Below are 12,069 nucleotides of genomic sequence, written 5' to 3'. Positions count from 1 at the left end.
CTGTCATTTCCTCATTGGGTGTTGCTTATGACCAACCATCACTGGTGGGAGTGAAACTAGAGTATTGCAACAGCTCCGTGCAATCCAGAATGGCAGGATTTCACACCAGACTTTCTAAGTGGCCTGACTATACCAGCTGCCCCTCTGGCCCTCTCCTGCTGGACATTCTCAGAAGATATCAGATGGGACAGCAGCGCTTGGGGACAGGCTGTAATGAGGTGAAGTAAGTATAGTTTCTAAAAACCGGCCATGCGAGTCCAGCCTGGGTTTGAGTTCCAGCTCTGCCCACTTACAAGCTGTGTGGCTATGAGCAAGTGACCTGGCCTCCATAAGTGGAAATAATAGTAGTACTGTATGCAGCAAGGCCATTAGCATGAGCTGCCTCAACAAACCACCCCCAAATCTCCACGGCTGAACCCACTAAAGGTTTCTTTGTCTCACAACGTCTGATGAGGGTCTGGTAGCCCTCAAATGTCAGAGCTTTACCACCGGGACCCACAGCAGGAGAAAAGATATGGAGAAGACACATCAACTCCAAACTGACCTCAAAATCGGCAGACATCACTTCTGCTCACAGACAATTGTCCAGAACCAGTCACTTGGCTCAAATTGACTTAGCGAGGCTGGGAAATGAAAGTGAACACGTGGATAGTCAATGGGCATTACCGTATTTCCCAGAAAATAAGACCAGGCCTTAAATTAACTTGCTCCAAAAGACACAGGGCATATTTTCAGGGGATGTCTTATTTTTTCATGTACAACAATCTAAATTTATTTAAATACAGTCATGTCATCTTCTGGAACATCATCATAACGTACTGAATGCATCTGTCTGGCTGGCTGACAAGCTTAACTGGGGTGTATTTTCAGGGTAGATCTTATTTTCGGGGAAACACGGTAGCTGCTGTCTCAGCCACTAGTACCTAGCTCCAAAGGGCACTTCAAGGATCTGGTGAGCAGCTGCACAGGACCCAGTGGCTGGGAACACTGCAGCCCAGCTCCCTTCGGGGCTGGAGAGCACCCCATCTTCCTCAGTCCTACTCCAGACTGCAGTCACTGTTTGTACCTATGCGCCCTTCTAGATTCACCATGAAAGCCTGTATGCATTCTCATTTGGGGGCTTTTCTGGCCATTTCTTAAACTTTCACATCTTAATGTCACCACATTTTCACAACCACGTCATGAAATAGGTTTTACTATTGTCCCCATTTTGCAGATAAGGAAACTAAGGCTCAGAGAGTAGAAGCAACTTGTCAAAGTCACACAGTGGCAGAGCTGGGACAAGAGCCCAGGCCTATTGGCTCCTGACCCCAGGCTTCTAACCTGGACCCCACTCCGTGAGACCTTGCACTGGCCTCAACAGACCAAGTACCCTCTAAGGACAAGACTGTCAGATTCATCTCGAACGATGCCCTTCCCACCTGCACCTCACGCATAGTCAGTACTTGCCTAATTGAATGTGGCCGTGATCCTGTTCCCTTAGGTCTTGGGTGACAGCTAGCAATCTAGCTGGAGATGGAGCCAGGACTAGAATGGACTCCTGAGATTCTTAACGTCTTAGGCCACACAGCAGTCACCTCACCTGACGCACTCCCCTCTCAACTTGTGGGTCACATCATTTTACAGTCGAGGAGGAAGAAGAGAGGTAAGTGGCCAGGCTCGGAAGGGTGGGAACCCCAGGAGAAGTGACCCCCTTCTTTGGGTTTCCTCCACCTCACGCCATTTTCTCCACATGGACAGTTGGCTTGCCTTGCCTCTTCCCACACAGAGGCAATGCCAGGAACTGGGGAACCACGGTCTCTGGGGCTCTGCCACATGGGGCTCACCTGCCAGCAGGAAGTCAGGGAACTAAGAAACGATGACAATGCAGTTCGATCAAAGGCTGTTATAGGAGCCCCTCTGAGTGGCACCTAACCAACTTGGGACATTGGGGAAACTTCTCAGGAGAAGAGACATCGATGCCTGCGCTGTAGGGGAGTCAGCCAGGCAAGGATGTGGGGGAGTATTCCAGGAGGGGGAATGGCATTTGCAAAGGTCCAGAGGCAGATAACTTATTGGGCCCCAGGATGCTAAGGGACTCAGTCCGCTTGGAGAGTGATTGGGAATAGAACCCTTCCCAAACACAATCGTAACCCAACTCTGAATTTTGAACCAATCTTTTTTTGGGGGGGGATGGGTGCAGTTTTTATTTTCTACAACTCACATGTTTTATAATTTAACTCTTATGAGTTAAAAAAAAAATCCAATGAAGATATTCAATCCAATACGGACACTAAAGGCAGACATGCAGGAAAAAATACCAAAGGGAATGCACCAAAATAATAGTAATGTTTATTTAAGATGGTAGGGTTATTGGTGATTGTTTCTTTTGTTCCCACATTTCTATGCAGTACACAGTATTATACGTGTCCAGCAGTTGTACAAGCCCCGTCTCCACACCCTCACCACAGCACCACTTAACTTGTTTTACTTCTCAAACTAGCTAGTTCAGTCTGACCTTCCTGTAACTAATACTTGCTTTCTCCCATTTTCATTTCTCACACCCCTTTTGGGTATCTAACATCAAATTTTATAGCAAGGTATCTTTCCCCCTTGCCCTTAACTCTATACTACTTATTTTGCTTAACTCTAACCTTATCCTCAACCCTAATTTCATATGTTACTGGAAAGCAAGGACACTTGTCACTTGTTCTCTAAGCCCCTTGTTGTTTTTTACAAATTAGAGATAACCTAGAGTCCTAAGTCGGCTCTATAATTGCTTTCTGGCAGTCACCTTGAGTTGCATTTCTTTTGGAAGGCACTAGAGTCGAGTCCAGGCTCTCAAGTTGAGAATGGATACCCTGCCAGTGCTCCAAAGACTTTTGCATTTGGGGGCAATTTGAAGGCACTAGATAATTGAGGACACTTGGAAGGAAAGCGTCATCTGGGTTCACTGTGCGAAGTCCCCTCTCCCAGGTGTCATAGCGGGCGGTGGCCTCGAGGGGGCAGTGTCTGCTCAGAGATTCACCCAACCACGGGAAGCTATCCCTGGCAGGGCCTGCTGGGAAGGTCCAGGCCTGCCACGCCACTGGCCAGCTGCAAACTAGATCCTAGGAGCGCCCCACACAGGAGAGGGGGTTCGCTCTGGCAGCACCCCTCCCAGGAATCTGAAGTGACCCGCCCTAATGGCAGTCAGGAGCCAACTGGTTGGGAGATGTGGATAGTGACTTGTGCCATTTCTCAGGGTCTGCCCGATGGTGCTGGAAAACAGGCAGCCCAGGGTAACTGACATGGCGAGAGCATGAACAGAGCTTGATCACATCCAGGTAGATGTTACCTAAAAATATTTATCACCTGGCACATGTGGGAGTTCACATCACTAACGCCATTCAGCCAGCTTTCTCATCCCTGGGGACCGAAAGGGGTCACTTCTGGGCAGCCTGACCTCATGGAGTCAGTGTCACCTAATAGCACCCCATTTAACTTCGTGCAGAAGAAGGGGACACGTCAGGGAGGGAAAGAGAGGAGGGAGGCCAGGTCAGGGGCGCAGTGACAGTCGAGGTTTCCCACAGAAGGGGTGGCTGGTAGTAGTCAACATTACAAAAGACTGTGGGTCAGTGTGCTGGGTGGAGTGACTTGCTCAAGCTTGGATCTGGGTGCAAACTCCAGATCCTGGCTGACGAGGTGCTGTCCTGCCTCCTCAGCAGACGTTCAGCCTCTCTTGAGTCTCGTCCCCAAGGTTACGCACTGCTAAAAGGAGTCAGAATTTGAATCCAGAACTCACTGAGCCCTTAAGCCCAAGATCTTAACCATAAATCTCTGCTGTGCTTCTTACCAGTCGTATCTGCCCAAGGCCCTGACCTAGTGGCCAGGCCGGTGGCCAGAAATGAGCAGCCTCGGCCTTGGCCTTGGGCTTGACCTTGGCCCCTCTCTGCTAATTCCTCTGAGTAGGAGGCTTTGCTCTCTTCTCAGTGAACTTCTCATTTCCCACCTCAGGAACTCTGAACAGGAGCAGGTCCTCTCCTGACCTTTAGCTCCCTCAGCTTCTGGTGTTCATCCCAGAATCCCAAAGGATCTCAGCTAGAATAACAATCATAGCAGCTAACATGCTGAGTGCATGCTCTGTGCCAGGCCGCAAAGCCTAGCGCTCAAATGTGACTGTTGCATGTATTCCGAATGGCAGCCCTAAGGGGTATACAGTTATTCCCATTTTCTAGGTGAAGCAAATGAAGCTCAGAGAGGTTAAGCCCCTTTCCCAAGGAAACACAGCTAAGTAGCAGACTCAGAGATTGAAGGTTCCAGAGACATGCTCTTTAAAGATCTGGTAATAATTTCCAAACCTCTGAATATCACAATTATCTGAGAGGGCTTTAAAAGTAAAGATTTGGGTCCCTAACTCATCCCCAGGGATTTTGATTTTGCAGGCCTGGGGCAGGCCTATATTTTTTTTAATGAGCAGCCCAGGTGTTCTCGGAATCTGGCCTCTCCAGTGCATGTTCCTTAATGGTTGATGGCTTTAAATACCAGTAATAATGTCCGATCAAATCCTGCCTCCAAACCAGCTATCTTTAAACCCATCTCCAGAGCCACCGGCCCCTAAGAGCCACCTCTAGATCAAACCCAGGTGGATTTTCTCTGGCTTCTCCCCAGAGCTCTCTCACAGGCCCAGGCATTTGTCAGCTCCGTTCCTGGGCTAGAGCTGACCTGCTGCTCCACCTCCACCCTGGCACCAGCAGACCTGCCCAGCTGGTTTGCCAGGGAACAGCTCGCCCTGTTTTGCCATCTTAGTGCTTTTTCCGATTCTGATTTAGTAGTGCCTCAGACAGTGCCTGTATGGGTTGGGGATGGGGACCACGTGGAGAAAAGTTCTGGGCAGGGGGTCACTTTGAGTGCAGGCTTCTGTGCAGACACAAGGAAGCTGGAAGGCTCCCGGGACAGCCTCACCACCCCACCGATCACCCCGGGCCACCCACCCGATGCTTGTCTCTTAGTCAACTTCCACCCCCCCCAGCAGTATCCTGAGGGAGTGTCACCAGACAGGAACGTCCCCGTGACCGTGTGACTAATGTGGGTCCCTCCTGTATTCCAGCCCATCTCCAGATGAGTCCCACGCCTCCTGCGAAGGTGCTCAAAGGAGAGACAACAGGATATGGCACAGGAAATCAAGATGCTGATGGTGCTCTAGGTACAGGGTGTGTGTGTGTGTGTGTGTGTGTGTGTGTGTGTGTGTTATCTTGTGGCCACACAGAGAAAGCTGAGCAGGATGTGCCCTGTATAGACCGATGCAGGAGGCTGGGCTGGCGGCTCCACCTCACCAGACCTGTTTCTTCATCTATAAAGTAGGTAAAATAATACCCACTGTGGCCACTTCACAAGTGATCACAGATATAAAGGCTGGTTTAATGATTGTAAAGATAGAGGCAAATGTCAGTTCATTTTATGATGATACACTTGTGAATTCTAAGCATATTCCTGGTCCCCGGGGGAATGCAAAGTCCTTATAGCTTAAAGTGGGACCTTAATGAGCCAACATTCTGGGTGCAGTGGGGTCTGGGAAGGGGTGCGGAGAGGGGGGCTGGGAAGGAATAAAAGAGGGGGCACTTAGCAGAGGGGGGAGAGGGCAGTGGGTTGGGAGTGTATGAAGAGAAAATTCTTACCGTGAAAGCTGCAGCTATCTGGGCATTGACATTCATTCATTCATTCAACAAATATTTTTCCTTGTGGAGATTATATTCTAAGGTGGGGGAGACAGACAATAAAGCAAATAAAAAAGAAATCATTCTTCAGATGGTGATGAGTGTTGGGGGAAAAAATAAGTCAGGGAAAAGGGATAGAACCTCAAGCTTATTAAATTTGGGCCTCTCTTCTACCCCAATATATATTTACTGAAATCAAATTGAGGTCCTGGGCCCAGGAAGGGGCCCACTCTGAGACAGTTTTTATCAGAGGAGTAGAGACCTACAGGAGTGGTTTGGGGGGGCCTGTGAATACTTGGGGGGAACAGCAGGAGGAGGCAGGAGCATTTGAGGAACAGTGTAGAAACCAATATGGACTCAACGGGTGATCAAAGAGGGGAGCAGGGAAAAGAGAGGAAATAGGGCAGATTTGGGGGCCTTTCAAGCCACTGAAAGGACTCTGGCTTCTATTCTAGACAAGATGGGAAGGACTTTGAGCAGAAAATTAAGGAGATCAGACTTGCATTTTTACAGAATCCCTCTGTCCACATGGTGGGGGCGATGCAAGGGTGGACGCAGGTAGATGGTAAGAGGTGGTTGGAATCTGGAAACAACAGCATTTGAAGGTAGAGCCAGTAGGATTTGCTGATGGGAAAAGGTCTGCTAGGATTTGGGCCTGAGCAACTGGAAGGGTGGAGTTGTGATTTACTGGAAAGGGGAAGTCTGTGGGTTCTGTTAGGTTTGAGATGCCAACTCATCATGGACGTGGCGATGTTAAGCAATAGGCATTTGGGGATGGAGTTCATGGCATAGGTAGGTGAGAGGTATCAATGTAGGTACCAGCAGTGTAACATACCGATGGTATTGACAGCCAGGTGATTTCCGACTGAGATCACCGAGGAGTGGGTGTGGACCGAGAGAAGGACCAGAATGGAATCTGTGGGCCCCAGTGAGGGGAGCTGGGGGAGGAGGAGGATCCAGCAAAGGAAACCGAGAAGGAGCGAAGAGAAGACCCAGTGAAGGCTCCCGAAACTGTTCCAGGAGGAGGCAGTGACCAGCTGTGTCACTTGCAGCTTAGAAGGAGCCGATGGATGTCTCGAGGTCTTTGCTGATCTTGGCGAGAGCCGTTCCTGGAGAGCAGTGGAGAGTGAACCTCTGATTAGAGTGGGTTCTGGGGAGCATGCAGTGAGAAGTGCGGACAGTGACTAGAGATGACCTTTCCAGGAGTTTTGCTCTTATAGGAGGCAGAGAAACAGTACCTGGAGAGATGTGAGGCCGAGAGTTTAGGTTTGTTTTTCTGCTTGGGACTTCTTTAGGGTAAAATACGTATTAAATATACATAAAATGTACCACTTTTACCATTTTTAAGGGTACAATTCAGTGCCATTAATAGATTCACGTTGTTGTACAACTATCACCACCATCCATCTCTATAGCTCTTTTCATTTTGCAAAACCCAAACTCTGTCTCCACCAAATACTAACTCCACACTCTCCAGCCCTTGGACCCGGATGCAGGGAGGAGGGGAAGTGGTGAAGCGAGTCCCCTTCCAATTGTTTCTAGTTTCTCAGTGAAGTAGGAAGCAACAGTATATGTCAAAGAAAGAAGCTCTCTCTAGCTTTATTCATAATCACTAAAAACCTCGAGAAGTCCTTCAACTAGTGAAAGAGTAAACAAACAGGGATACCTCCATGCCACGGAATGCTACACGGTAATAAAATGGAATGGACTCCCGATGTAGCTAACATGGGAATCTCAGATGCATGATGCTGAAAGAAGCCAGACTCCAAAGTTTATACACTGTCTGATTCCACTTGTGTGACATTCTGGAGTAAACAAAATTATGGGAACAGAAACTAGACCAGGACTTGCCACGGACTGGGAGGGGGAGGGGTCAACTGCAAAGCAGAAAACTTGAGGGACTTTGTGGGGTGATGGACCTGTCTGTCACCTGCCAGTGGTCGTGGTTAGGGAGGTAACTGCAGGGAGGTAACTGCAGGCACTTGTCTAGAACTGTGCACCAAAACATGTGAAGTTGAAAATCGTATTTAAAAGAGAATAGAGATCACTGCTTTTTTTAAAAGTTCTCTCTGCTTCTATTTCTGATACCTGCTATTACTACATGGCAAAGGTGGGTTACCATGAAGCTAATGACATTCAAGCTTCAGTCTTTGTCTTAGAGGCCCCCAAATTGTATAAGCTTCAGGCCTCACTCCCTGGGGACTCCCGCCCCCCCGGAATGGACCCCAATGGTTTCTCCTCCCTGGGGCCCCATGGGAGCCCTGCCCCCTTCTCCATCCTTTGCCCACTCTGAGCCAGCCACACCACCTCAGGGCCTGGTATGCGTTCCTCTGTCTAGAAAGCTCTACCTCTGGATGTCTGCATGGGCTGCTCCTCTGGCATCCAGGTCCCAGCTTAGAGGTCACCATCTCAGAGAGCCCCTCCTGGACGCCTAGACTCCACTTCACTCATCTTGCTTCAGTTCCTTCCAAAAGCACATCTCTCCCATTATTTTCTGTCTTTTTTTTCTAATTTTTTTTCTGTCTTTTCTTCTTTTCTTCCCACTATTTTCTTGTCTGCTCCTTTCACCAGCCAAGCTCCCTGAGACCAAGGACCTGTCTGTCCTTCCACACTGGATAGAAAAAGGGGTTCTATGGAAAGTGATCTCACAGAGTGATCTGATCATACATTCCTAACTGGGCAGGTCCTGGTGGGAGTTCATGCCCCAGACGGTAACTTCTTTAGTAAAAGGTTTATTGTTGCCTCAAGCCAGCTCTGTCCGTTGTTTCTGTGCCTCTAGGTGAACACCCCTTTGAAATGCCTCTTTTCAGACACTCCTAAGATGCACCCACACTCAAGAGAGAAAATCATCTTAACTATCCTATCCCGTAATCCAACCCCTTTCCCCCCACCCTGCTTTCTCCCATCTCCATGGTAATCTTCCTTAGGTATGCTCCTTAATTTCAAAAGCATAACAAAACTGCAAAACTTTCGTTTTTCCAGAGTGTATGAGATCTTGCTCCCTGGCATATGTCGTCAGTTTGGCTCAAATAAACTCATAAACATTCTCTGCAGGTTTGGATGTTTCTTATGTTGACAACACTCAGTCCCCAGTGCCAGAGCAGTAGCTGGCCCGCAGAAGTACATGATTACTACATGGGGGGGGCGGGGGGGGACTGAATTAGGGAATGACCAAGGGGGTGTCATTTTAATTCCATTTTACAGATAGGTGGTCTGGTCTGTAAAAAAAATGATATAAATGGAGCCACTTTGAAATGGAGTCTGAGCTGCCATATCAGAACTGCCTTACCAGTCTCACTCCCCAAATCTTTGGAATGCTAAAACAGGGCAAATTAACCTTTGGATTGGGTCGAAAGCAACATTATGTCCCAAACAACTGTTTGCAAAGATAACTTAGAAAGCAGATACTATCAGGGCTACCAGACTAAAAATTAAAAACATTCTTTAGAATTAGCATTACTATGTTAGCTTATCTGTACATATAGAAATTCCTTCCTTTGATTGATGTAATTGTTCCCCTTCCCTTTTTCATAAATACCCCTTGCCTTCTATTTTTTTTTCTCCTTTGCCTTCTAATCAGAACACTGGGTTTTTGCCAGAATCAGTGCTTCCCGATTAGCTGTTCTTCTTGATCTCAAATAAATGCTGTTGCCTCTCACTTTGACCTGTTCTTTTTAGGTTGACAGGTCTCACAGAGGTCAAATCATCCAGTGCCAGTCAGGGTTCACGAACAGGCCCTTCTGCCACCAAAGCCCAGCTCAATGAGCAGCCATGGAGGGGCCGGGCCGCACCCCTCCTCCCCAGCGAGCCCCAGGGCCCATGTTACTGGCAGGCAACTGGCAAATGTGGAGGCCTGTGGGTTTGTTGAAGTTGCTGGTGTCCTTGAGAGAATGTTTTGTGCACAGAAAGAATTATTCACACTTTCTTTGGCTTTAAAAACAGTCTATTTATTGAAATAATCAACCCAATAATTTGACTTAAAATTTAAAGTTCAACTTACAAATCTCATGTTGCTTAAAACATTTGGCACAATTAAGCAATCATTGTTCATGTCTAGCCTTTTCAGGGTTAAAGACACCTACTAAGGAAAACATTTTCCCATTCCAAGGGATTTGGGGTGGTTTTCCCAGCAGACTGAGGCCGCATATTGAATGTTTGGTCACGACTCAGGGGTCCTGCCCCCTCAATCCTGAGACCACGATAGGCCACTCTGACTGCTCATTTATAATTTCTGTGTCAGTAAGGACTCCAAGTGAGGTGGTGTGATTGCCCGTGTATGCTGGGTTCCATCTAACTAATTTTTTTCCAACTAACTGAGATTTGAAAACACCCTCTGCCCCCACCCAGGTTTCTTCACCATTGTATTAAATCCCTCTAATGCAAGTATTGCTTGATTTCATTCTGAATTTTCCACATGCAGAAATATGTATTTCCATATGCTTCCTAACAGAGCCACGACTCTTAGATGAGATTCAATTATACATATCTCCCCCTGACTCAATGGGAAAATCTCACAGGGGACACACCCAGGGCACACATGGGCCGGGCCTAGGTTCGGCCAAGGTCAAGAGAGGGAGGCCATGGTTAAGAGAGATTAAGAGCATGGGCTCTGGAGCCAGACTACCCAATTTAAATCTACCCTTGACTGACTGTGAGGCTCAGGCAAGTATATTACCTTCTTGGTGCCTCAGTGTCCCCATCTGTAAAATGGAGATTAAATTCCCTGGGAATTCTGGTGTGAGGGAGGGGCAGTGTTAAGAGTGGGTGGTAGGCAGAAGTCTGGCGGTCCTGAGCAGGAAGAAGGGCTAGCTGCCTTGGGCAGTGCATGTGGCTTGAGTAAGCACAGGTGGTTACTTGCTCATAGTTCAGCCTAGTCACAAGTCAGGGTGATCTTGAGGTAGGGAAGATGGGTCCGAACCCACCTCTGGGGCAGAGATGCAGGAGGCCTGTAGGTGAAACTGACACCTCTAGTCGCTACCTGCTCAGAAATCACAGAGGGGCAGGTCCTAGGAAGACAGATGTTCTCTGTTGGGCAGGATGTCTCTTGTCTCTCCCTTGCAGCTTTCCTTACCCATAAAGTCGGGATAAATCATAATACTTCCATACTAGGATCGTGGGAGCAACTGCGGTGGTGAATGGAAAGCTCTGAGCACAGACTCAGGCACGTCAGAAGCCCTCGATAGATGACAGCCACTGTTACCAATATCACCGTCATCAACTTCCCTTCAGGTTACCACCAAACCTGCCCACATTCAGGGCTGGTACTGGGCCCTGGGAACAATTTCCAGTGACAACATCCATCCAGCCTTTCAGGGAAACCGAGTGGCAGCCAATTTCTACTTTCTCTTGAAGTTATCGGGGTAAGTGCTGGATGAGAGACCCAAGGGGTGGGGGCCCCTCCAAAGGAGCAAACACTGAACACACTCGCTGTCAACCCTGTGAGGTTAAACAAAATGCACAGAGGACCTGGGTTCAGATCTTCTGTCCAGTGTCCTGGCCGCACAGTGGATTCTGGGTCACAGGCAATTCTGATGCAAGCGGTCCCAGGCCTGCTTTGAGGATACAAGACAACTTGCCTCAGGTGTAAAGGCCTCAAGGTGCTTCTCCTTCTCAGGCAGTCAGCCAATCAGTGGACAAGGCATCTCTACCTATGACATGGTTGTCCTGATAAGTCACATACCATTTAAAACTGTACTGGCTGTTCCCTCGGCTTCCCAGGCTTCTTCCTCCAGCTCCCTCCTGGCTCCGTGTCTCTTCTCCTTCAGCTTTTTATTCAAATGACCACTTCTCAGGCAGCCCTATTAAATAAACATTGCCCCCCCCTGTCTCCCGCTGGTGTTTGGCCTGTCTTGTTTACTGGTGTAGTTCCTGGTGTGTACAACAGGATGACAGATTGTAGGCACTAAGTAAATATTTGTTGAACCCACTGGCTGGAAACCAGACCTTTGGGGAAGCTGCCCTATCTTAGCAGCAACAATCTGCTCCATGGGGAAGAGGTCGGGCCTTCCTCAGAGACAGTCTGGTGTGTCTGGCCACCGCCACAGGGTCTGGAGCAAAGAGCACCCATACCCGAGGGACAGACGGGGAGAAATGGCCATGCTCTCTTAAGTGAAAGAAGACAATTGTGACCTGCTGTGTATAATTCCACTTTAATAAATTAACCATTTGGGTTCATTCAACACACCTACACTAAACACAGGCAGGTCAAAGAAAATTTTGTCTCCTCCCTGCACACAGGACTTCTGACATCCTAATGTGTGGGGTTTTCCACACCAACCAAATTCTGCAATTCTCGGTGGACGTGGACTGGGTGTCCTATAACTTAACTCACTTCTGTCACTACCTGCCCAGAGTTAACACAGATCCCACAGGTCAGAGTTCAGATGCTACTCAC

At 48.3% G+C, this 12,069-nt stretch overlaps 1 long non-coding RNA gene across 1 annotated transcript; it reads left to right on the top strand.

The window, feature by feature from the left end:
- Positions 1-93: 93 nt before the first annotated feature.
- LOC141571193 (uncharacterized) lies at positions 94-5,599 on the top strand. Its single transcript, XR_016019185.1, has 3 exons — positions 94-223; positions 1,484-1,645; positions 5,069-5,599. It is a non-coding gene; the product is annotated as an uncharacterized LOC141571193 (long non-coding RNA).
- Positions 5,600-12,069: the final 6,470 nt, after the last annotated feature.

Source organism: Rhinolophus sinicus, chromosome 16 (assembly GCF_057876585.1).
Source record: "Rhinolophus sinicus isolate RSI-liver-muscle chromosome 16, RSI-T2T, whole genome shotgun sequence".
Taxonomy (NCBI): domain Eukaryota; kingdom Metazoa; phylum Chordata; class Mammalia; order Chiroptera; family Rhinolophidae; genus Rhinolophus; species Rhinolophus sinicus.
Note: the sequence above shows the minus strand (reverse complement) of the source record. Positions and strands in the feature narration are given on the sequence as shown.